The sequence below is a fragment of the Bufo bufo genome, chromosome 3 (genome assembly GCF_905171765.1).
Source record: "Bufo bufo chromosome 3, aBufBuf1.1, whole genome shotgun sequence".
In the NCBI taxonomy this organism is placed as follows: domain Eukaryota; kingdom Metazoa; phylum Chordata; class Amphibia; order Anura; family Bufonidae; genus Bufo; species Bufo bufo.
The window spans coordinates 570,067,787-570,091,226 of NC_053391.1; the positions used below are offsets into that span (position 1 = coordinate 570,067,787).

The following is a 23,440-nucleotide window of genomic DNA, read 5'->3' on the forward strand; positions in this document are numbered from 1 at the left end:
TTGGGAAAAAGTGAAAATCAATATATATACAAATTTCACTGAATCTGCACACAGTTTTGTTGTCTGCGGCAGAAACCGTTTATCACAGAGCATTGCATTTCTATACAATCTGAGTGCTTCAATCCCATATATTGGGAAAAAGTGAAAATCAATATATATACAAATTTCACTGAATCTGCACACAGTTTTGTTGTCTGCGGTAGAAACCGTTTATCTCAGCGCATTGCATTTATACCATCTGAGTGTTCAATCTCATATATTGGGAATAATATAGTCATAAATATAAACAACATCATAAAACAGTCTCTGTACTGCAGATTACAATAATCTGTGGCTAAAATACTGTCCAAAATCTGTGCTTTTCCGTGTCATATACTGCCCTGTATCTGAAAACTGTCTTTTGTGGACAGTAAAAAAAACAGCGTCACAACCACAAATCCATAAATATGAACAAGGCCAAGGGACGGGGAAGTTGGCGTTATGCTGATGGTTCAGGCAGAGGTCGTGGCACTGGGCGCAATGAAACTGTGCCTGCTGCCAGTGCACCAAAAAAAATATATATAAAACCGTACCCAGCTTCATGCCCAACTTAGCTAGGCGGCACACGACAACACTGTCCAAGTCAGACCAGTGCGAACAGTTGGTCTGTTGGCTTGCTGACGATAATGCTTCCAGTCGGCTAAGCACCACCCTCACTTCCACTTTCTAAATTACTGGCCCTTGAAATGTTGCCATATAGGCTTGTGGACACTGAGGCCTTCCGCAGCCTGATGTCGGCCATGGTCCCTTGGTACGCAGTCCCCAGCCGCCACTATTTTTCACGGTGTGCGGTGCCCGCTTTACACCAGCCTGTGTCCCAGAACATCACCCGTGCCCTGACCAACGCAGTTACTGAAACAAAACAATAGCTGATCTTAGGGAGACCAGCTACAGAAAACACTGTGGAGCGTCATTTAAGAGTCTCAACACAGCAATCCAAAGTGCAAAGCTCCCTGGGAAACAGTGATATGCAAAATAACCGTGGAGCCCCAGTTATGGGTCTTCAACACAGTAAAAGCCAGATATCCCTCAAAGGAAGGAAAACCGAGCAAAGGGGTGTCCCCATTACAGAGATCACCAAATCCACCATATTAAGTGGCCCCTATGTCAAGATCCCGCTCTTTTACAAGCTTTAAGGATGTGACGGAAAAGACCTAAGCCAGTTATCCATCCACAGACAGCTGTTTCGGGGTGTTGCCCCTCATCAGTGTGGAGTAGGATTCTGGCTAACGCAGTTACTGGGAAGGTCCACTTAACCACGGACACATGGACAAGTGCTGGTGGCCAGGGACGCTACATTTCCCTGACCGCACACGGGGTGAATGTGGTGGAGGCCGGGAGTGAGTTGAACCCTGGGATGGCACAGGTGCTACCCACGCCCAGGATTGCGGGCCCTACGTTCATCAGGGTCTCCACAAGCAGCTATGTTACTGGCTCTAACCCCCACTTCTCCTCCTCTTCTGCCTCATCCTCCTCCACTTCCACCTCCAGCAGCCATCAGCAATCAGTCGCTAGCTGGAAGAAGTGTAGCACTGCTGTAGGTTTGCGTCAACAGGCCGTGCTGAAGCTGATCTGCTTAAGGGACAAACAGCACACCACCGCAGAGCTTTGGCAGGGTATAAGGGACCAGACCGAGCTGTGGCTCTCTCCACTCAACCTACAACCAGGCATGGTTGTGTCTGACAATGGCCGTAACTTGGTGGTGGCTTTGGAGCTCGGCAACCTGACACACATCCCATGCCTAGCCCACGTCTTAAACTTAGTGGTTCAGTGGTTTATTAAAACATACCCCAAATTGCCAGAGCTACTAGTGAAGGCGCGCCTCGTGTGTTCCCATTTCCGCAAGTCGTCCACAGCTTCAGCCGGCCTGTCAATGCTGCAGCAGCGCTTGAGGCTTCCAGCTCATTGACTGTTGTGCGACGTGAGCACGCGCTGGAACTCTACGTTCTATATGTTGGACAGGCTTTGCGAGCAGCAGTGGGCAGTTGTGGAATACCAGCTGCAACATGGTCGTCGCCTTTCAAGTCAGCTGCCACTATTCACAAGCGAGGAGTGGGCATTGATGTCAGACCTGTGTGAGGTTTTAAAAAACTTTGAAGAATCCACACAGATGGTTAGTGGCGATAACGCTATTATCAGCATAACCATCCCACTGCTGTGTCTACTCAAACGATCGCTGCTAACAATTAAGGATGACGCTCTGAATGTGGCAGACGAGGAACTGGGGGAAGACATCTCACAGGGTGATACCCAGACCACCCACAGTTCGTCTTCTCAGCACGAATTGGACCGTGAAGAGGAGGAGGAGGAGGAGATGGAGACTGTTGCCTCTGCTACTGAGGCTATTACCCATGGAACTTTAATTCCATCTGTTCAGCGTGGATGGGCCCAAGAGGAGGAGGAGGAGGAAGAGGAGATGGAGAGTTATCCTGATGTCGACATGTTGCCTGTTGGTACTCTGGCACACATGGCTGAATTCATGTTAGGCTGCCTTACCCGCGACCCTCGCGTTATACTCATTTTAGATAACATGGATTACTGGGTGTTCACCCTTCTCGACCCCCGCTACAAAGAAAACTTCTCATCTCTCATTCCTGTAGTGGAGAGGACGAGTAAAATGGTGCAATACCAGAAGGTACTTGTTGAGAGATTGCTCAAGAATTTTCCATCTGACAACGCTGGCGGCGTACTTCCGTACTTCCTTAGGCAACCGGGGAAGGGAGACAATGGGAACATACAGCAGTTCCATCAAAGGCCCGGGCAACACTCTCCAAGGCATGGGACACTTTCATGACACCCCGCCAGCAACCTCACCCTGAAGCACGGCCTAGTGGTACAAGGAGGGAAAAGTTTTGGAAAATGGTGAAGGAATACATAGCAGACCGTGTCAGCTTCCTAAATGATCCCTCAGTGCCTTACAACTACTGGGTGTCCAAGCTGGACACGTGGCACGAACTTGCGATCTACGCCTTGGAGGTGTTGGCCTGCCCTGCCGCCAGCGTTTTGTCTGAGCGGTGGCATCATAACAGATAAGCTTATCCGCTTGTCCACTGGCAATGCTGACAGGTTGACTCAGATAAAAATGAACAAGGCCTGGATTGCCCCTGACTTCTCCAGTCCACCAGAGGAACGCTGAGCTAATTAGGAACAAACACACAATTTAAATGTATGCTTTACAATGTACTCAATCCACAAAATTAAGATGCACCCTTTTCACCTCCAAAAATATTGAATATTGTTTACTCATCCTCCTCCTGTTCCATACAGTATATATGCCCTCACGCCAATGTTTCATACGGTATGCTCAGCTGTAGGCTCTCACTACAATTTTTCATACAGTCTGCCCAGCTGTAGGCCCTCACTCCAATGTTTGATACGGTCTGCTCAGCTGTAGGCCCTCACTCCAATGTTTCATACGGTATGCTCAGCTTTAGGCCCTCACTCCAATGTTTCATACAGTCTGCTCAGATGTAGGCCCTCACTCCAATGTTTCATACAGTATGCTCAGCTGTAGGCTCTCACTACAATGTTTCATACGGTCTGCTCAGCTGTAGGCCCTCACTCCAATGTTTCATACGGTCTGCTCAGCTGTAGGCCCTCACCTACAATTTTTTGGGGGGTCAGCTGACATGGTATATTATTTTCTATGTTTCAGACTTGGAAGAAAACATAAATTGGTTTCCTTCAGTGGTGAATCTTTCACGCATGCGTTTTTTACAGGATTCTGTATCTTATATAGTGGCACAGGGGTAAAAATGTCAATGTTTTTTTATTTATTTATGTCAGGCTTGACTCCATTTTCTCCTCTCTCCTTTGCAGATGCCTTTTCAGGAGATATTAGACCCTTTCACATTTGGGGCCTGGAGGAATTACAATGGTATTTCTTTTTTTCATTGTATGTGCCACTTTCCCTAGATCTTTTTTTGGGGTATACAATAGAATTTCAAGATAGTCTGATAGCAGCTTGTAATTGTGGTACAGTTCCATAATGTAAAGAGGCAACAAATGCTGACCGTCATTCCCTGCGCTAACTCTGCTATGTGACGTTCTCTGGAACCCAAAGGAACATTACGATTAGAAATTGATCATTCTTTGTTGGTAGCCTTTGCTGACCGGGTCAATTAACTTTTTAGGTGTTTAGATCAGCAGGCTCTTGCTCCTAATGTTTTTGAGGGTCACCAGCAGGCCATCAATGATAATTTTTCAAGGGTGTGTATGATGCCCTCCTTTATGTGTAATAAAGGGTGCATTGTAGTGCCAGTTCCTTGTAATTTTTGGCAACCCTTTCACTTAGTGCATAGGCTTTATGAGTGTAGGAGTCCCACTACCTGAACAATTGTAGCACCATGTGAATGAGGCCCTCCTTTATGTGATATACAGGCTGTATCTCTTCTTCTTTGTAATTTTTGGCAGCACTTACACTGTATATACAATTGAATCTACATGAAAGAATGTTTCCTAACAATTTTTCCTTTAAAAAGGATTTTTTTGTGGGGGTGGGGTTTTGGGCGTTTTTTTTATTTTTTTGTAAGTCTGTAAAAGTGGCGTACAACTCGGACAACATGGTTCCCAGCAGCGTCATTGGTGTCCAAGATGCATCCAGACATGGTCCCCCTGCATTTAATATGCCTACCCCAAAGTCTTTCCCCTATGACTGTGACTTGGGCCCATGGCCCTACTTATCTCGGGAAGGAAGCCATGAATAATCTCATATCCTCCATATTCTTAGCTCTTGCCATCTCCACGTACACTGCCCGATATGTAAGCAGCTGCATGGTTTGTGCCAGATGCAACCCAGGAAAAATGGAAAAAGTCCCTGTCACCAAAACCTCTCTACCCCTTTCAAAGGATCCAGATTGACCACATACAGATGCCCCCTGCACAGGGATTCCAATATGCTCTAGTGGTCATAGACACGTTCTCTGGATGGCCTGAAGCCTATCCTGTGAGGATTCAGACAGCGAAGACAACAGTGAAGAAGCTGTTAAATGAGATTGTCTGCAGTTTTGTGGTACCTGAAGTGATAGAGAGTGATCAAGGAACTGACTTCACAGCTGAAGTGGCCCAGGAGGTATGGGACGCACTGGGGACTCGCCTTGCCTTCCATACCGCGTCCAGACCACAAAGTAGCGGCAAAGTCGAAAGACTTAACAGCACATTGAAACTAAAAATGCTGAAAATGGCTCAAGAGACTGGTAAACTATGGCCAGAGACTCTTCCAATTGCCCTATCCAGTGTCAGACATACCCTAGGGGGAAGGAAAGGCTGTCCCCTTTTGAGATTTTGTTTGGGAGTGCCCCCAAGTTAGGACAGTATTTTCCCCAAGAACTTGCTTTGCAATATGATTGCTTGTCTGCCTATGTATCTGCTCTGTGTAAACATCTGACTGACCTACATTTTTGATTATTATCTTCACTTCCAGATCCCAGACAGATTCCTGGAAGCCATACCCTTTAGTCAGGAGATTGTGTTGTGGTGAAAAGGCATGTCAGAAAGACTGGAGCCCAAATTTGATGGCCCATTCCAGGTTCTGCTAACTACTCCTACGTCTGTGAAACTCGAGGGGAAGACGTCCTGGACACACGCTTCACACTGTAAGAAGGTTCCAGCTCCCCACCTGGAGGCCTGCTGAGAATGATGTCCTTTTTGGTCTTCCTGTTGGGAGGGGGTGTGGGTCTTGTGGGAGCGTGTACGGCCCAATGTTCATACTGGGCCTCAGATGCCTTGAGTGGCACATGGGTCTTCTGGGTAAATACCACAGAGCCAATACAGGCTGATTGCAGATGTCATGACAGTTCAAAGTTTGATTTTGCTTCCCTGCAATACTATGTATGTGTCACCAGGACCAATAATGAGTACTGTGCTGCCTGGTCAAATGTACTCACTCATACAGGAGTCAGCTGGGGATACGAACCAGCTGAGGGGATGCAAAGAAAAGATAAAAGGGAAAAACATGGGCAGGTTTCCAAAAGGATATTTTGGAACTGTGGTGAATGCCACCGGTGAACACTATCAAAGTCATTTGATGAACCAGATTAAAGCATTAGGGGATGTGATCTGGTTGTGTACAGATATGAAACTGAGGACAAAGTTGACAATTGCCTGGCATGGGCAATGTGCCTTAACCCTAGTGTTGATGCCCCTCAATGTATTTAATCTCCTTGATTGGGAGAAAACCATTGAGAAAATAAGGAACCCTGGGTTAGGATTTGGTTATGCCCAGGGAGAGACAATGGTGAGGAGAAGGCAGGATACCAGCCCAGGAGGCAGCCTAGATTCCCACACGTAAATAGATGCTATAGGAGTGCCCAGGGTGGTCCCAGATGAGTTCAAAGCTAGAAGTCAAGTGGCAGCAGGGTTTGAATCTTTAATCCCTATAGTTACTATAAACAAAAATGTGTATTGGATCAACTACATCTATTACAATCAGCAGAGATTACACCAGAGATGCATTAAATGGTAAAGTGGAGCAGCTGGGGCCCACTAGTGTTATGGCATTCAAAAATAGAATGGCCCTGGACATGCTACTGGCAGAAAAATGTGGTGTGTGCAAAATGATTGGTGAAACCTGCTGTACTGTAATTCCTGAATGACCTGAAGGGACTTACTTCTCTTTCAGAAGAGTTAAAGAGAAATTCTGGGGTTTCCCACTTCATGGGAAAATTGGTTAGAAAACTGGATAAAAAATTGGAAACAGACCTTGTTACACATTGGAATGGTCAGAATCATGGTATTATTGATCCTTGCAGTAATCGTTTGTTGCGTCATCCCCTGCATTAGGAGGCTTCTGCTCAAAGCCGTAGCTGAGGCTATCCCGGAGATGATCATGAGAGAATTACATGAGGATGGGAGACAAAGTCCACTTAGTTCTGTTGCCCCCCCCCCCTTTCCCCCCGGCTTTTGATGCCAACTGGAGATCATCGACCATAGGGACTGACATCTGACTTTCCCATGCTAAGTCCAGTGTTATGGGAGGCTATACACTAGGATAGGTTGTCATGGAAGCTGGCGAAGAGGATTTGGAGCATGGGGACAGATGTGCTAGGCTTTCATTAGGGAAAGAATGAGGTCCAAGGGGGGATTGATAGACATATGGACTACATTCTTTGATCCAGCTAAGAAAGCTCCCACATACTCTAGCTATCAGACAACACCTTATCTTCTCCAGAGCACAAAGGTTCCATCCTACCGAAGAGAACACGCCTTGCTACGTCATATATGCTTTTTTGTTGTTAGTGAAAACTCCATTACAAGATGGCGCTTACAGCTAGATATTTACATTTTTCACATACCACAGTTAGTAAAACATTGCACAATGGGCAGATGACAAGTGTTTTCTCTTTTCATATTTTCATATTTTAGCCGATGCCACATGCCTCAGGGGGAATGCCCCTCTGATGACTTTATAAACTTCTGTACTTCCTGTAATAAATGAGAATTTGCTTTGACCCCAGTGTGTGTGTCACACTTGGGTTACTATTAATTTGTTGCAGTAGAGCAAACGTGATCGACCCTGATTAGGTGCATCTTCCACACTGTCAATGATGAAACATAGAAGATAGTGCCCTTAGTTTTACTATACTTTTCTTGATATGTAACCTGAGAAGCCAGGTAGCTGGCAAATTGATGTAATGTTACACCTGCTGACTCTTGCTCTTTAGTACATTTGTACATGTTAGGGTGGGTTCATATCTGTGTTCTGGATTCCGTTATGGCTTTCCGTTAGAAAATGGCTATAACGGAAAATAGCGGAATCCAGAAGACAGAAGGACGGATCCGTTATGCTGCCCATAGACTTGTATTATGACGGAATGAAAAACGGAAGCCTTTAAAAAAAGTAATGCCGAGACAGCGGGCGTGCTGCCTAGGAGTGATCATGGTGCCACACACTAAGGGCTCATGCGTCAGTTTTTTTTCCGGATAGTTTGAGGAACCATTCATTTCAATGTGTCCGCAAAAAAAATGGAAGTTACTCTGAGTGCCATCCGTTTCCGTATGTCCGTTTTTCCGTTCCGCAAAAAAAATAGAACATGTCCTATTATTGTCCGCATTATGGATAAGGATAGTACTGTTCTATTAGGCCCCTTTCACAAGGGCGAGTATTCCGCGCGGGTGCAATGCGTGATGTGAACGCATTGCACCCGCACTGAATCCTGACCCATTCATTTCAATGGGGCTGTGCACACGAGCGGTGATTTTCACGCATCACTTGTGCGTTGCGTGAAAATCGCAGCATGCTCCTCTTTGTGCGTTTTCCACGCAACGTAGGCCCCATAGAAGTGAATGGGGCTGCGTGAAAATCGCAAGCATCCGCAAGCAAGTGCGGATGCGGTGCGATTTTCACACACGGTTGCTAGGAGAACATGGTTATAAGGGAGAATAATAGCATTCTGAATACAGAATGCATAGTACAATAGCGCTGGAGGGGTTAAAAAAAAATTTAAAAAAAATTTAACTCACCTTAATCCACTTGATCGCGCAGCCCGGCTTCTCTTCTGTCTTCTTCTTTGCTGTGTGCAGAAAAAGGACCTGTGGTGACGTCACTCCGGTCATCACATGATCCCTCACCATAGTAAAAGATCATGTGACGGACCATGTGATGACCGGAGTGACGTCACCACAGGTCCTTTTCCTGCACACAGCAAAGAAGAAGACAGAAGAGATGCCGGCCTGTGCGCTCAAGTAGATTAAGGTGAGTTAAATTATTATTATTATTTTTTAACCCCTCCAGCGCTATTGTACTATGCATTCTGTATTCAGAATGCTATTATTTTCCCTGATAACCATGTTATCAGGGAAAATAATACAATCTACAGAACACCGATCCCAAGCCTGAACTTCTGTAAAGAAGTTCGGGTTTGGGTACCAAACATGCCGATTTTTCTCACGCGCGTGCAAAACGCATTACAAAGTTTTGCACTCGCGCGGAAAAATCGCGCATGTTCCCGCAACGCACCCGCACCTTTTCCCGCAACGCCCGTGTGAAAGAGGCCTTAGGGGCCAGCTGTCCCGTTCCGCAAAATACGGAACGCACACAGACGTCAACTGTATTTTTTGCGAACTGCAAAATACATACGGTCGTGTGCATGAGCCCTAAGAGAGAGATATCAGGTTTGGGTAGGTTAGTAGATGGAGGAAACACAATAAGTTCAGTTTTTGTAAGATATTAGATAAATATTATATTATAGATAAATATTAGCTACATTTTAGAAAATGCACTGCTCAAATCAATAACACTTTCATGTAACACTTTATTTCTAATATTGCATCTTCTGTTCTGATCTGATCTGTTCTTCAGATCTTCTATCTTTTCTTTAAGACCATCCAACCTTTCCTCGTTAACTCTTGATTTATTTTTAATTACATCAAATGCTGCCACTATTTTTACTTAGTTGTTTAGACATCTCTGCTACTGTCAAATTTAACTCCTTGTTAACCACTTAAGGACCACAGGTTTATACCCCCCTAGTGACCAGGCCCTTTTTTACAAATCGGCACTCCACAACTTTAGCGGTTTATTGCTCGGTCATGCAACTTACCACCCAAATGAATTTTACCGCCTTTTCTTCTCACTAATAGAGCTTTCATTTGGTGGTATTTCATTGCTGCTGACATTTTTTGTTATTAATCGAAATTCACAGATTTTTTTTTGATAAAAAAAAAAAATGTTTGGGTAAAAAAAAAATGGTTTGGGTAAAAGCTATAGCGTTTACAAACTATGGTACAAAAATGTGAATTTCCGCTTTTTGAAGCAGCTCTGACTTTCTGAGCACCTGTCAGTACAAACACCCCACAAATGACCCCATTTCGGAAAGTAGACACCCTAAGGTATTCGCTGATGGGCATAGTGAGTTCATAGAACTTTTTACTTTTTGTCACAAGTTAGCGGAAAATGATGATTTTTTTTTCCTTACAAAGTCTCATATTCCACTAACTTGTGACAAAAAATAAAAACTTCCATGAACTCACTATGCCCATCACGAAATACCTTGGGGTGTCTTCTTTCCAAAATGGGGTCACTTGTGGGGTAGTTATACTGCCCTGGCATTTTAGGGGCCCGAATGTGTGAGAAGTGGTTTGAAATCAAAATCTGTAAAAAATGACCGGTGAAATCCGAAAGGTGCTCTTTGGAATGTGGGCCCCTTTGCCCACCTAGGCTGCAAAAAAGTGTCACACATGTGGTATCACCGTACTCAGGAGAAGTTGGGCAATGTGTTTTGGGATGTCATTTTACATATACCCATGCTGGTGTCATGGTCTTACCTTCTTGCTGTTCTCCTTCGTTTGACATGTGCTGGCGGCCATCTTGGTTTCTGGGTTTCTTGTAGCCTTCCACCCTGCGGCTCCTCCTTCCCACTGGGAGGAGCTGGATGCCTAGCTCATATATATAGGAGGTCTGTGGCTTCAGTTACTTGCTTGGTCCTCCTGTGTTCACATGCTTCTTAGACTGCTGCTGCTTCTGGTTCCTGATCCTGGTTTCGTCTGACTACCCTGCTGGTTCCTGATCCTGGCTTCGTCTGACTACCCTGCTGGTTCCTGATCCTGGCTTCGTCTGACTACCCTGCTGGTTCCTGATCCTGGCTTCGTCTGACTACCCTGCTGGTTCCTGATCCTGGCTTCGTCTGACTACCCTTCTGGTTCCTGATCTCTGGCCTCTCAAAGACTCTGCTTCGGTTTCACCATTCGTTTGGACTTTTGCTTTACAGCTTTATTTTCAATAAAGCCTTCTTATTTTCACTTATCTCTTGTTGTACGTCTGGTTCATGGTTCCGTGACATTAGGACCAAGCCATGAGTTCTGACGGTACAGGGCCATCCTCGCTACCCATGCTGGTTGCCAGACTTGATCAGCAGGATCACCTGTTGGGTCGGTTCGCTGTGGCGTTGCAAACCCTGCTTGAACGCACGGCTCATTTCGCTCCCGTTGCCGATGGGTCGGTTGTCGCTCCTATTGCCGCTCCGGTTGTTGCGCCAGAGTCTACCCCGACACCTGTTGTTGCGCCTGCGGTGCTTCGGGGTATGACCGGTTCTGCCCCTCTTCCACAGCGCTTTGGGGGAGAGCCAACTCAGTGCCGAGGTTTCCTTAACCAGGTGGGCATTTATTTCGAGTTGCTGCCACATGCCTTTCCTACTGAGAGATCAAAGGTGGGCTTCTTGATCTCGCTGCTCTCGGACAAGGCCTTGGCCTGGGCCAGCCCTTTATGGGAGAACAACAATCCGGTGGTTGCCGAGTTTTCCGGTTTTGTTGCTTCTCTTCGGAAGGTATTCGATGTGCCGGCTCGTGCTGCCTCTGCTGCGAAGCTCTATATGTCCATCAGACAGGGTCCACGATCCGTAGCTGAATACGCCATTGAGTTTCGTACCCTGGCAGCAGAGGTGGGCTGGAATAATGAGGCTCTGGTCGCTGCTTTCTCTCATGGTCTCTCGGATGCCTTGAAGGATGAGGTTGCAGCTAAGGACCTACCAGTGGAGCTCGAGTCTCTTATTTCTTTCCTGATTTTGATTGACACCAGACTCAGGGAGAGACCTTCCTTTAAGGAGAGCCTGCGGAGGTCTTCTAACAGATTGGCGCCTACGTTTGCTGTCCCACCCGTGCCTCCCTCTCCTCCCACGCCTCCTGGGGATGACTTGTCTGGGGGTGAACCCATGCAGCTGGGGTTTGCTCGCCTGTCCGAGGGGGAGAGGGTACTCCGGAGACGCGAGGGTCGATGCATGTACTGTGGTCTCGGTGGGCATTTTCGGTTGACATGTCCGAACCGTCCGGGAAACGCTCGTACCTGAGATCCTGTCGGGGGCAGATCTTGGGTGGAGTCTCCTCGTCCCCGGTTTCCAGTGTTGACAAACCACTGATCACTGTTGTCCTTTCCTGGGTCGGGGGCTCGGTGACGACCCTGGCGTTGGTGGACTCTGGTGCTGGTGGTTTGTTCATTGATAGTGTGTTCGCTGCCGCCAATTCCATTCCTCTGCAGGCTCGAGGTTCCCCACTGGCTCTCGAGGCGATAGACGGCAGACCCCTTCTGTCGTAACACGTGACTCATGAGACCCTTCCAGTGGGGATAGCCATTGGTGCCGTTTACAGAGAGTTGGTCTGTCTCCAGGTTATTTCGTCTCCACACTACTCGGTGGTCTTGGGGTACCCCTGGCTCCAGAAGCATAATCCGACTTTCGATTGGAGATCGGCCGAGATCCTCTCGTGGTCACCGCAGTGTGGGGCTAGTTGCATCCATGGGTCTGTCAAGTTGCTGTGTACTTCCTCGGACTCTCTGTTGCCTCCTGAATACGAGGAGTACCGGGATGTATTCGATAAGGTGCGCGCGGTTGCCCTACCTCCGCACCGCCCATACGATTGTGCCATAGAGTTACAACCTGGTGCCGTTCCTCCTCGTGGCAAAGTCTATCCACTGTCGGTAGCGGAGAATGAGGCCATGGAGGAGTACGTGAGGGAGGCGCTTTCACGCGGACACATTCGCAAATCCTCGTCCCCGGCAGGGGCTGGATTTTTCTTTGTGAAAAAGAAGGGCGGTGAGTTGAGGCCTTGCATCGATTACAGGGGTCTCAATCGCATCACGATCAAGAACGCTTACCCGATACCCTTGATTTCCGAGCTGTTCGATCGCCTTAAAGGGGCCACGGTCTTTACCAAACTCGACCTGAGGGCGGCATATAACCTGGTAAGGATCAAGGCGGGCGATGAGTGGAAGACCGCGTTTAACACCAGGACCGGTCATTATGAATCCTTGGTTATGCCCTTTGGGTTGTGCAATGCGCCCGCAGTCTTTCAGGAATTCATCAACGATGTTTTCCGTGACCTGTTGCAGCAGTGTGTGGTGGTCTATTTGGATGACATCTTGGTATATTCTGAATCCATGGAGGCCCACATTCTGGATGTCAGACGAGTGTTGCAACGGTTACGAGAGAACAAGCTGTTCGGTAAGCTTGAGAAATGCGAATTTCACCGATCCCAGGTAACCTTCTATGTTTCTATGTTTCTATGTTACATCATTTCCGCTGAGGGGTTCTCCATGGATCCTGAGAAGGTTTCGGCTGTCTTACAGTGGCCCCAGCCCAGTGGTCTTCGTTCCCTGCAGCGCTTTTTGGGCTTCGCCAATTATTATCGGAAGTTCATCAGGGACTTTTCCATGCTGGCCAAGCCTCTCACGGATCTGACCAGGAAGGGCAGTAATTCCCAGGTCTGGCCGCTCGAGGCCATCCGAGCTTTTGAGGTCCTAAAGTCCGCTTTTGTGTCGGCTCCGATTCTGTCGCATCCCAACCCTGGGTTGCCCTTTGTCCTCGAGGTGGACGCGTCTGAGACGGGAGTAGGCGCCCTTCTGTCTCAGCGTAGAACACCAGAGGGTCCTCTGCTTCCTTGTGGGTTTTACTCCCGGAAACTGTCTTCCGCGGAGTGCAACTATCAGATTGGTGACAGGGAGTTATTGGCCATCGTGCAGGCCCTTAAAGAATGGAGGCACTTGCTCGAGGGTTCGGTGGTTCCGGTTCTCATCCTGACGGACCATAAGAATCTGACCTACCTTTCTGAGGCCAAGAGATTGACACCACGTCAGGCCAGATGGGCTCTGTTCTTGTCACGTTTTAATTACGTGGTCTCCTACCTACCCGGTTCCAAGAACATCAGGGCGGATGCCCTATCACGGCAGTACTCCGAGCTGTCCAGGGAGGAGTCGATTCCGACTTCGGTCATACCTCCGAATCAGATCCTGGCCGCCATTCGCACCAGCCTGACCTCTCCCCTGGGTGAGCAGATTTTGGCGGCTCAATCTGGTGCTCCCTCTGGGAGACCCAACGGCAGATGTTTTGTGCCTGAGGAGTTTTGTGCCTATGGGTTCCAACCTGCCGTGTTACCGGAGGTATTCTCTCCCCAGGATATTCCGGCGGTGGAGGATCACCTTTCCGTCCTACGTGCTTCTTGGGTACAGATCCAGAAGTCCCTTGAGGCCTCTGCGCAGCGCCAGAGACTCCAGGCTGATCGCAGACGAGCGCCTGCTCCTTCCTACCAGGTCGGAGACCGTGTATGGTTGTCCACCCGCAACCTCAACCTTCGAGTGCCCACTCCCAAGCTGGCGCCTCGCTTTGTTGGTCCCTTCCGAGTGCTTCGCAGGGTAAACCCGGTAGCCTATGCCCTTGCGCTTCCTCCTGGCATGCGGATCTCTAACGTGTTTCATGTCTCCCTGTTGAAGCCACTGGTGTGTAATCGTTTCACTTCCTCGGTTCCTCGGCCTCGTCCGGTCCGAGTGGGCAATCATGAGGAGTATGAGGTGAGCAATATCCTGGACTCACGCCTGGTCCGCGGTCGGGTGCAGTTTTTGGTCCATTGGCGTGGTTATGGTCCAGAGGAGCGTTCCTGGGTTCCCTCCGCAGATGTCCATGCTCCTGCCTTGCTCCGAGCCTTCCACGCACGCTTCCCTCAGAAACCGTTTTTTGCTCCGCGGAGGAGGGGCCCTTGAGGGGGAGGTACTGTCATGGTCTTACCTTCTTGCTGTTCTCCTTCGTTTGACATGTGCTGGCGGCCATCTTGGTTTCTGGGTTTCTTGTAGCCTTCCACCCTGCGGCTCCTCCTTCCCACTGGGAGGAGCTGGATGCCTAGCTCATATATATAGGAGGTCTGTGGCTTCAGTTCCTTGCTTGGTCCTCCTGTGTTCACATGCTTCTTAGACTGCTGCTGCTTCTGGTTCCTGATCCTGGTTTCGTCTGACTACCCTGCTGGTTCCTGATCCTGGCTTCGTCTGACTACCCTGCTGGTTCCTGATCCTGGCTTCGTCTGACTACCCTTCTGGTTCCTGATCTCTGGCCTCTCAAAGACTCTGCTTCGGTTTCACCATTCGTTTGGACTTTTGCTTTACAGCTTTATTTTCAATAAAGCCTTCTTATTTTCACTTATCTCTTGTTGTACGTCTGGTTCATGGTTCCGTGACAGCTGGGTGAGATAAATATCTCGGCAAAAGACAACTTTTCCCATTTTTTTTATACAAAGTTGGCATTTGACCGAGATATTTCTCTCACCCAGCATGGGTATATGTAAAATGACACCCCAAAACACATTCCCCAACTTCTTCTGAGTACGGCGATACCAGATGTGTGACACTTTTTTGCAGCCTAGATGTGCAAAGGGGCCCACAGTCCTTTTAGGAGGTCATTTTTAGACATTTGGATCCCAGACTTCTTCTCACGCTTTAGGGCCCCTAAAATGCCAGGGCAGTATAAATACCCCACATGTGACCCCATTTTGGAAAGAAGACACCCCAAGGTATTCAATAAGGGGCATGGCGAGTTCATAGAATTTTTTTTTTTTTGCCACAAGTTAGCGGAAATTGATTGATATTGATATTTATTTTTTTCTCACAAAGTCTCCCTTTCCGCTAACTTGGGACAAAAATTTCAATCTTTCATGGACTCAATATGCCTCTCAGCGAATACCTTGGGGTGTCTTCTTTCCGAAATGGGGTCACATGTGGGGTATTTATACTGCCCTGGCATTTTAGGGGCCCTAAAGCGTGAGAAGAAGTCTGGAATATAAATGTCTAAAAAAATTTACGCATTTGGATTCCGTGAGGGGTATGGTGAGTTCATGTGAGATTTTATTTTTTGACACAAGTTAGTGGAATATGAGACTTTGTAAGGAAAAAAATAAATAAAAAATTTCCGCTAACTTGGGCCAAAAAAATGTCTGAATGGAGCCTTACAGGGGGGTGATCAATGACAGGGGGGTGATCAGGGAGTCTATATGGGGTGATCACCCCCCTGTCATTGATCACCCCCCCTGTAAGGCTCCATTCAGACGTCCGTATGTTTTTTACGGATCCACGGATACATGGATCGGATCCGCAAAACACATACGAACATCTGAATGGAGCCTTATAGGGGGGTGATCAATGACAGGGGGGTGATCACCCCATATAAACTCCCTGATCACCCCCCTGTCATTGATCACCCCCCTGTCATTGATCACCCCCCTGTAAGGCTGCATTCAGATGTCCGTATGTTTTTTACGGATCCACGGATACATGGATCGGATCCGCAAAACACATACGGACATCTGAATGGAGCCTTATAGGGGGGTGATCAATGACAGGGGGGTGATCACCCCATATAAACTCCCTGATCACCCCCCTGTCATTGATCACCCGCCTGTCATTCATCTCCCCCCTGTAAGGCTGCATTCAGATGTCCGTATGTTTTTTACGGATCCACGGATACATAGATCGGATCCGCAAAACACATACGGACATCTGAATGGAGCCTTATAGGGGGGTGATCAATGACAGGGGGGTGATCACCCCATATAGACTCTCTGATCCCCCCCCTGTCATTGATCACCCACCCTGTCATTGATCACCCCCTGTCATTGATCACCCCCCTGTAAGGCTGCATTCAGATGTCAGTATGTTTTTTACGGATCCACGGATACATAGATCGGATCCGCAAAACACATACGGACATCTGAATGGAGCCTTATAGGGGGGTGATCAATGACAGGGGGGTGATCACCCCATATAGACTCCCTGATCACCCCGCTGTCATTGATCCCCCCCTGTAAGGCTGCATTCAGATGTCCGTATGTTTTTTACGGATCCACGGATACATGGATCGGATCCGCAAAACACATACGGACATCTGAATGGAGCCTTATAGGGGGGTGATCAATGACAGGGGGGTGATCACCCCATATAGACTCTCTGATCACCCCCCTGTCATTGATCACCCACCCTGTCATTGATCACCCCCCTGTCATTGATCACCCCCCTGTAAGGCTGCATTCAGATGTCAGTATGTTTTTTACGGATCCACGGATACATAGATCGGATCCGCAAAACACATACGGACATCTGAATGGAGCCATTTAGGGGGGTGATCAATGACAGGGGGGTGATCACCCCATATAGACTCCCTGATCACCCCGCTGTCATTGATCACCCCCCTGTAAGGCTGCATTCAGATGTCCGTATGTTTTTTACGGATCCACGGATACATGGATCGGATCCGCAAAACACATATGGACATCTGAATGGAGCCTTATAGGGGGGTGATCAATGACAGGGGGGTGATCACCCCATATAGACTCTCTGATCACCACCCTGTCATTGATCACCCACCCTGTCATTGATCACCTCCCTGTCATTGATCACCCCCCTGTAAGGCTGCATTCAGATGTCTGTATGTTTTTTACAGATCCACTGATACATGGATCGGATCCACAAAACACATACGGACATCTGAATGGAACCTTATAGGGGGGGATCAATGACAGGGGGGTGATCACCCCATATAGACTCTCTGATCACCCCACTGTCATTGATCACCCCCCTGTCATTGATCACCCCCCTGTAAGACTCCATTCACACATTTTTTTGGCCCAAGTTAGCGGAAATTTTTATTTTTTTCTTACAAAGTCTCATATTCCACTAACTTGTGTAAAAAAATAAATTCTCACATGAACTCACCATACCCCTCACGGAATCCAAATGCGTAAAAATATTTAGACATTTATATTCCAGACTTCTTCTCACGCTTTAGGGCCCCTAGAATGCCAGGGCAGTATAAATACCCCACATGTGACCCCATTTCGGAAAGAAGACACCCCAAGGTATTCCGTGAGGGGCATATTGAGTCCATGAAAGATTGAAATTTTTGTCCCAAGTTAGCGGAAAGGGAGACTTTGTGAGAAAAAAATAAATATATCAATTTCCGCTAACTTGTGCCAAAAAAATATTTTTCTATGAACTCGCCATGCCCCTCATTGAATACCTTGGGGTGTCTTCTTTCCAAAATGGGGTCACATGTGGGGTATTTATACTGCCCTGGCATTGTAGGGGCCCTAAAGCGTGAGAAGAAGTCTGGGATCCAAATGTCTAAAAATGCCCTCATAAAAGGAATGTGGGCCCCTTTGCGCATCTAGGCTGCAAAAAAGTGTCACACATCTGGTATCGACGTACTCAGGAGAAGTTGGGCAATGTGTTTAGGGGTGTCATTTTACATATACCCATGCTGGGTGAGATAAATATCTTGGTCAAATGCCAACTTTGTATAAAAAATTGTAAAAGTTGTCATTTGCCGAGATATTTCTCTCACCCAGCATGAGTATATGTAAAAAGACACCCCAAAACACATTGCCCAACTTCTTCTGAATACGGCGATACCACATGTGTGACACTTTTTTGCAGCCTAGGTGGGCAAAGGGGCCCACATTCCAAAGAGCACCTTTCGGATTTCTCAGGTCATTTACCTACTTACCACACATTAGGGCCCCTAGAATGCCAGGGCAGTATAACTACCCCACAAGTGACCCCGTTTTGGAAAGAAGACACCCCAAGGTATTCCGTTAGGGGCATGGCGAGTTCCTAGAATTTTTTATTTTTTGTCACAAGTTAGCAGAAAATAAGGTTTTTTTTTTGTTTGTTTTTTCTTACAAAGTCTCATATTCCACTAATTTGTGACAAAAAATAAAAACTTCCATGAACTCACTATGCCCATCACGAAATACCTTGGGGTGTCTTCTTTCCAAAGGGGCCCACATTCCAAAGAGCACCTTTCGGATTTCACCGGCCATTTTTTACAGATTTTGATTTCAAACCACTTCTCACGCATTCGGGCCCCTAAAGTGACCCCATTTTGGAAAGAAGACACCCTCAGGTATTTCGTGATGGGCATAGTGAGTTCATGGAAGTTTTTATTTTTTGTCACAAGTTAGTGGAATATGAGACTTTGTAAGAAAAAAAAAAAATCATCATTTTCCGCTAACTTGTGACAAAAAATAAAAAATTCTAGGAACTCGCCATGCCCCTCACGGAATACCTTGGGGTGTCTTCTTTCCAAAATGGGGTCACTTGTGGGGTAGTTATACTGCCCTGGCATTCTAGGGGCCCTAATGTGTGGTAAGTAGTTTGAAATCAGAATCTGTAAAAAATGGCTGGGTGAGATAAATATCTTGGTCAAATGCCAACTTTGTATAAAAAAATGGGAAAAGTTGTCTTTTGCCAAGATATTTCTCTCACCCAGCATGGGTATATGTAAAATGACACCCCAAAACACATTGCCCAACTTCTCCTGAGTACGGCAATACCACATGTGTGACACTTTTTTGCAGCCTAGGTGGGCAAAGGGGCCCACATTCCAAAGAGCACCTTTCGGATTTCACCGGCCATTTTTTACAGATTTTGATTTCAAACCACTTCTCACACATTCGGGCCCCTAAAATGCCAGGGCAGTATAACTACCCCACAAGTGACCCCATTTTGGAAAGAAGACACCCCAAGGTATTTCGTGATGGGCATAGTGAGTTCATGGAAGTTTTTATTTTTTGTCACAAGTTAGTGGAATATGAGACTTTGTAAGGAAAAAAAAATCATCATTTTCCGCTAACTTGTGACAAAAAGTAAAAAGTTCTATGAACTCACTATGCCCATCAGCGAATACCTTAGGGTGTCTACTTTCCGAAATGGGGTCATTTGTGGGGTGTTTGTACTGACAGGTGCTCAGAAAGTCAGAGCTGCTTCAAAAAGCGGAAATTCACATTTTTGTACCATAGTTTGTAAATGCTATAACTTTTACCCAAACCATTTTTTTTTACCCAAACATTTTTTTTTTATCAAAGACATGTAGAACAATACATTTTGAGAAAAATTTATATATGGATGTCGTTTTTTTTGCTAAATTTTACAACTGAAAGTGAAAAATGTCATTTTTTTGCAAAAAAAATCGTTAAATTTCGATTAATAACAAAAAAAGTAAAAATGTCAGCAGCAATGAAATACCACCAAATGAAAGCTCTATTAGTGAGAAGAAAAGGAGGTAAAATTCATTTGGGTGGTAAGTTGCATGACCGAGCAATAAACCGCTAAAGTTGTGGAGTGCCGATTTGGAAAAAAGGGCCTGGTCACTAGGGGGGTATAAACCTGTGGTCCTTGAGTGGTTAACAAGTGGGAGGCACATATGCAAACTGTTGTAATTCCTACACCGTTCACCTGATTTGGATGTAAATGCCCTCAAATTAAAGCTGGCAGTCTGCAGTTAAAGCACACCTTGTTTTTTTTATTTCAAATCCATTGTGGTGGTGTATAGAGCCAAAAATGTTAGAATTGTGTCGATGTCCCAATATTTTTGGACCTGACTGTATGTGAGCTTCAGGAACGGGACAAGGTTAGTAGTTACTGTGTTTTTTTTAAAATTATTACAGAGGGGACACAGAGGGCTTTATTAATATGGAGGGGGCACAGAGGGCTTCATTACTATGGAGGGGGCACAGAGGGCATTACTACTATGGAGAGGGCACAGAGGGCATTACTAATGTTAAGGGGGCACAATGGGAATTTCTACTATGGAGCGGGCACAGAGCCAGAAGGCATTACTACGAAGAAGGGGGCACAGAGGGCATTATTCCAGTGAAGGGGCACAGTGGGAATTATTACTGTGAAGGGGGCACAATGGGAATTTCTACTATGGAGGGGCACAGAGGGCATTACTAGCACAGTGGGCATTACTACTATTAAGGGGGCACAATGGGCATTATTACTGTGAAGAGGGCACAATGGGGATTATTACTATGAAGGGGACACAGTGGGGATTATTACTATTAAGGGAGCACAATGGGGATTGTTACTGTGAAGGGGGCACAATGGGGATTATTACTGTGAAGGAGGCACAAAGAGGGCATTACAACCGTGAAAGGGGCACAGAGAGGGCATAACTACTGTGAGGGGGGCACAATGTGGGCATAACTACTGTGAGGGGGCACACATCTGTACAAAACTACTGTGAAGGTTGTTCAATTAGGGCAATACTACTGTGAGGGGGTACAATTTTTTTAAAGTATTGGGGGGGAGTTGCCAGAGAAAGGACCCACCCCGGGTGCAAAACACCCTAAGCACGCCACTGCCCACACCTTTCAGACATTGGGGGGCATATCGTAGCGATATGCCCCCAATGTCCAAAATGAGAATACACCTTTAAGTTTACAATTATTCAGTCTACCTGCATGGATCATATGAAAGATAAACTACATATTAAATAGTATAATTGACAGTTGTTTTATTGCTTTTTTTCATGTTCTATACATTTTCTGCAAGTTCTATATAGTACATGATAATTACAGTAAAAACTGGAAAAAAAACAGCCAACAAAAGAAAAGGGCCATTCTACTCTTTATAGGATACATATAACCATACTTTTATTTTCTATATACTGGTTGCACAGTCATTCAGAATCCGAATATGCTGCAAAATCCTAAAACAAGAATTTTATATAAGCAGAGCATACCTCTGGGAAACTTGGTACTCTTCCGAAGTTCTCCAAAGTGTGTACGTTCAGTATGTTGTACAGAGATGGTCTAACCCACATAGTCAAGCCTTTGCTATGAATCTGTGCATATAGAGGTTAAAGAGGTAATGGAAAATTACATACATTGAATAGTAAAGCCATGAAAGGAAACATGTTTTAGAGGGGAAATGCTAAAACAGGAGGTCATGTTTTAAAATGTTAACTATACACAAGGGAAACACAAGGAAGTACTTCTTCCCGAAAAGGGTGTAGTGTTCACGGAATACTTTACAAGCAGAGGTGGTAAAACATGATTTTTTTTTGTTTCAAAAATGATATTATTGTGTAAAACCCTGATAAATTATAAAAAGGTATACATATTAGGTATTGCCATGTCCGTAAGAACCTGATCTATAAAAATACCACATGACCTAACCCCTCAGGTGAACACTGTAAAAAAAAATTAAATAAAAACCTTACATCACAAAAAGTGTAATAGCAAGCGATCAAAAAGTCATATGCACCCCAAAATAGTACCAATCTAACCATCATCTCATCCCGCAAAAATGATACCCAACCTGAGACAATCGCCAAAAAACTGAAAAAACTATGGCTCTCAGACTATGGAGACACTAAAACATGTTTTTTTTTTTTGTGTCAAAAATGATATTATTGTGTAAAACCTAAATAAATAAAAAAAGTATACATATTAGGTATCGTCACGTCCGTAAGAACCTGCTCTATAAAAATAGCACATGATCTAACCTGTCAGATGAACGTTGTAAATAATAAAAAATAAAAACAGTGCCAAAACAGCTATTTTTTGGCAAATTTTCCATTTTAATCCATTTTTTCCCATAACAAAGCAAGGGTTAACAGCCAAACACAACTCAATATTTATTTCCCTGATTCTTTAGTCTATAGAAATGCCCCATATGTGGTCGTAAACTGCTGTATGGCCACACGGCAGGGCGCAGAAGGAAAGGAATGCCATACGGTTTTTGGAAGGCAGATTTTGCTCGACTGTTTTTTTTGACACCATGTCCCATTTGAAGCCCCCCTGATGCACCCCTAGAGTAGAAACTCCAAAAAAGTGTCCCCATTTTAGAAACTACGGGATAGGCTGGCAGTATTGTTGGTACTAGTTTAGGGTACATATGATTTTTGGTTGCTCTATATTACATTATTATATTAATTATTTTTTTGCTATTTACAACATTCATCTGACAGGTTAGATCATGTGATATTTTTATAGACCAGGTTGTCACGGATGCGACGATACTTAATATGTATACTTTTTTTTATTTATGCAAGTTTTACACAATGATTTATTTTTTGAAAAAAAATCATGTTTTAGTGTTTCCATAGTCTGAAAGCCATATTTTTTCAGTTTTTGGGCGATTACCTTGGGTAGGGTATGATTTTTGCGGGATGAGATGACGGTTTTATTGGCACTATTTTGGGGTGCGTGTGAGTTTTTGATCGCTTGCTATTACACTTTTTGTGATGTAAGGTGACAAAAAATGGTTTATTTAGCACAGTTTTTATTTTGTATTTTTTACGGTGTTCATCTGAGGGGTTAGGTCATTTGATATTTTTATAGAGCCGGTCGATACGGACGCGGAGATACCTAATATGTATACTTTTTTTTTTAGGAAGGGTCTCATTTTTGCGGGATGAAACGACGGTTTGAATGGTACTATTTTGGCGTACATACGACTTTTTTGATCACTTTTATTACCTTTTTTTGGAAGTAAGGTGAGCAAAATTTCAATTTCATCATAGTTTTTATTTTTTATTTTTTATGGCGTTCACCGTGCGGGAAATGTAACATGACCGTTTTATAGATCGGGTCGTTACGGACGCGGTGATATATAACATGTGTAGGGAATTTTATTTTTAAAATTTTTAATCAGGGATAAATGTTTTTTTTTATTTTTGCTTTTTTTTCACTTTTTTCACATTTTTTTTTACCCAGACCCACTTGGTTCTTGAAGATCCAGTGGGTCTGATGTCTGAATAATACAGTACAGTACACTATATAGGGTATTGTACTGTATTTTACTTACACGTTGTCTGAACAGATCTATGCCTTTAACACAGATCTGTTCAGCACCATGGACAGCAGGATGCCT

The 23,440-nt window shown here is 45.4% G+C and overlaps 1 protein-coding gene across 2 annotated transcripts in view; it reads right to left on the reverse strand.

Annotated features, from left to right (window-relative positions):
- LOC120996038 (retinol dehydrogenase 7-like) overlaps window positions 1–21,402 on the reverse strand; it is a 100,625-nt gene extending 79,223 nt beyond the window's left edge. The window contains exon 1 of one of the 2 annotated variants that reach the window (XM_040425703.1): window positions 21,306–21,402. The gene's annotated coding sequence lies outside the window, so the exon portion shown is untranslated. The remainder of the gene's footprint in view (window positions 1–21,305) is intronic. The other variant, XM_040425702.1, reaches the window with a different exon arrangement.
- Window positions 21,403–23,440: the final 2,038 nt, after the last annotated feature.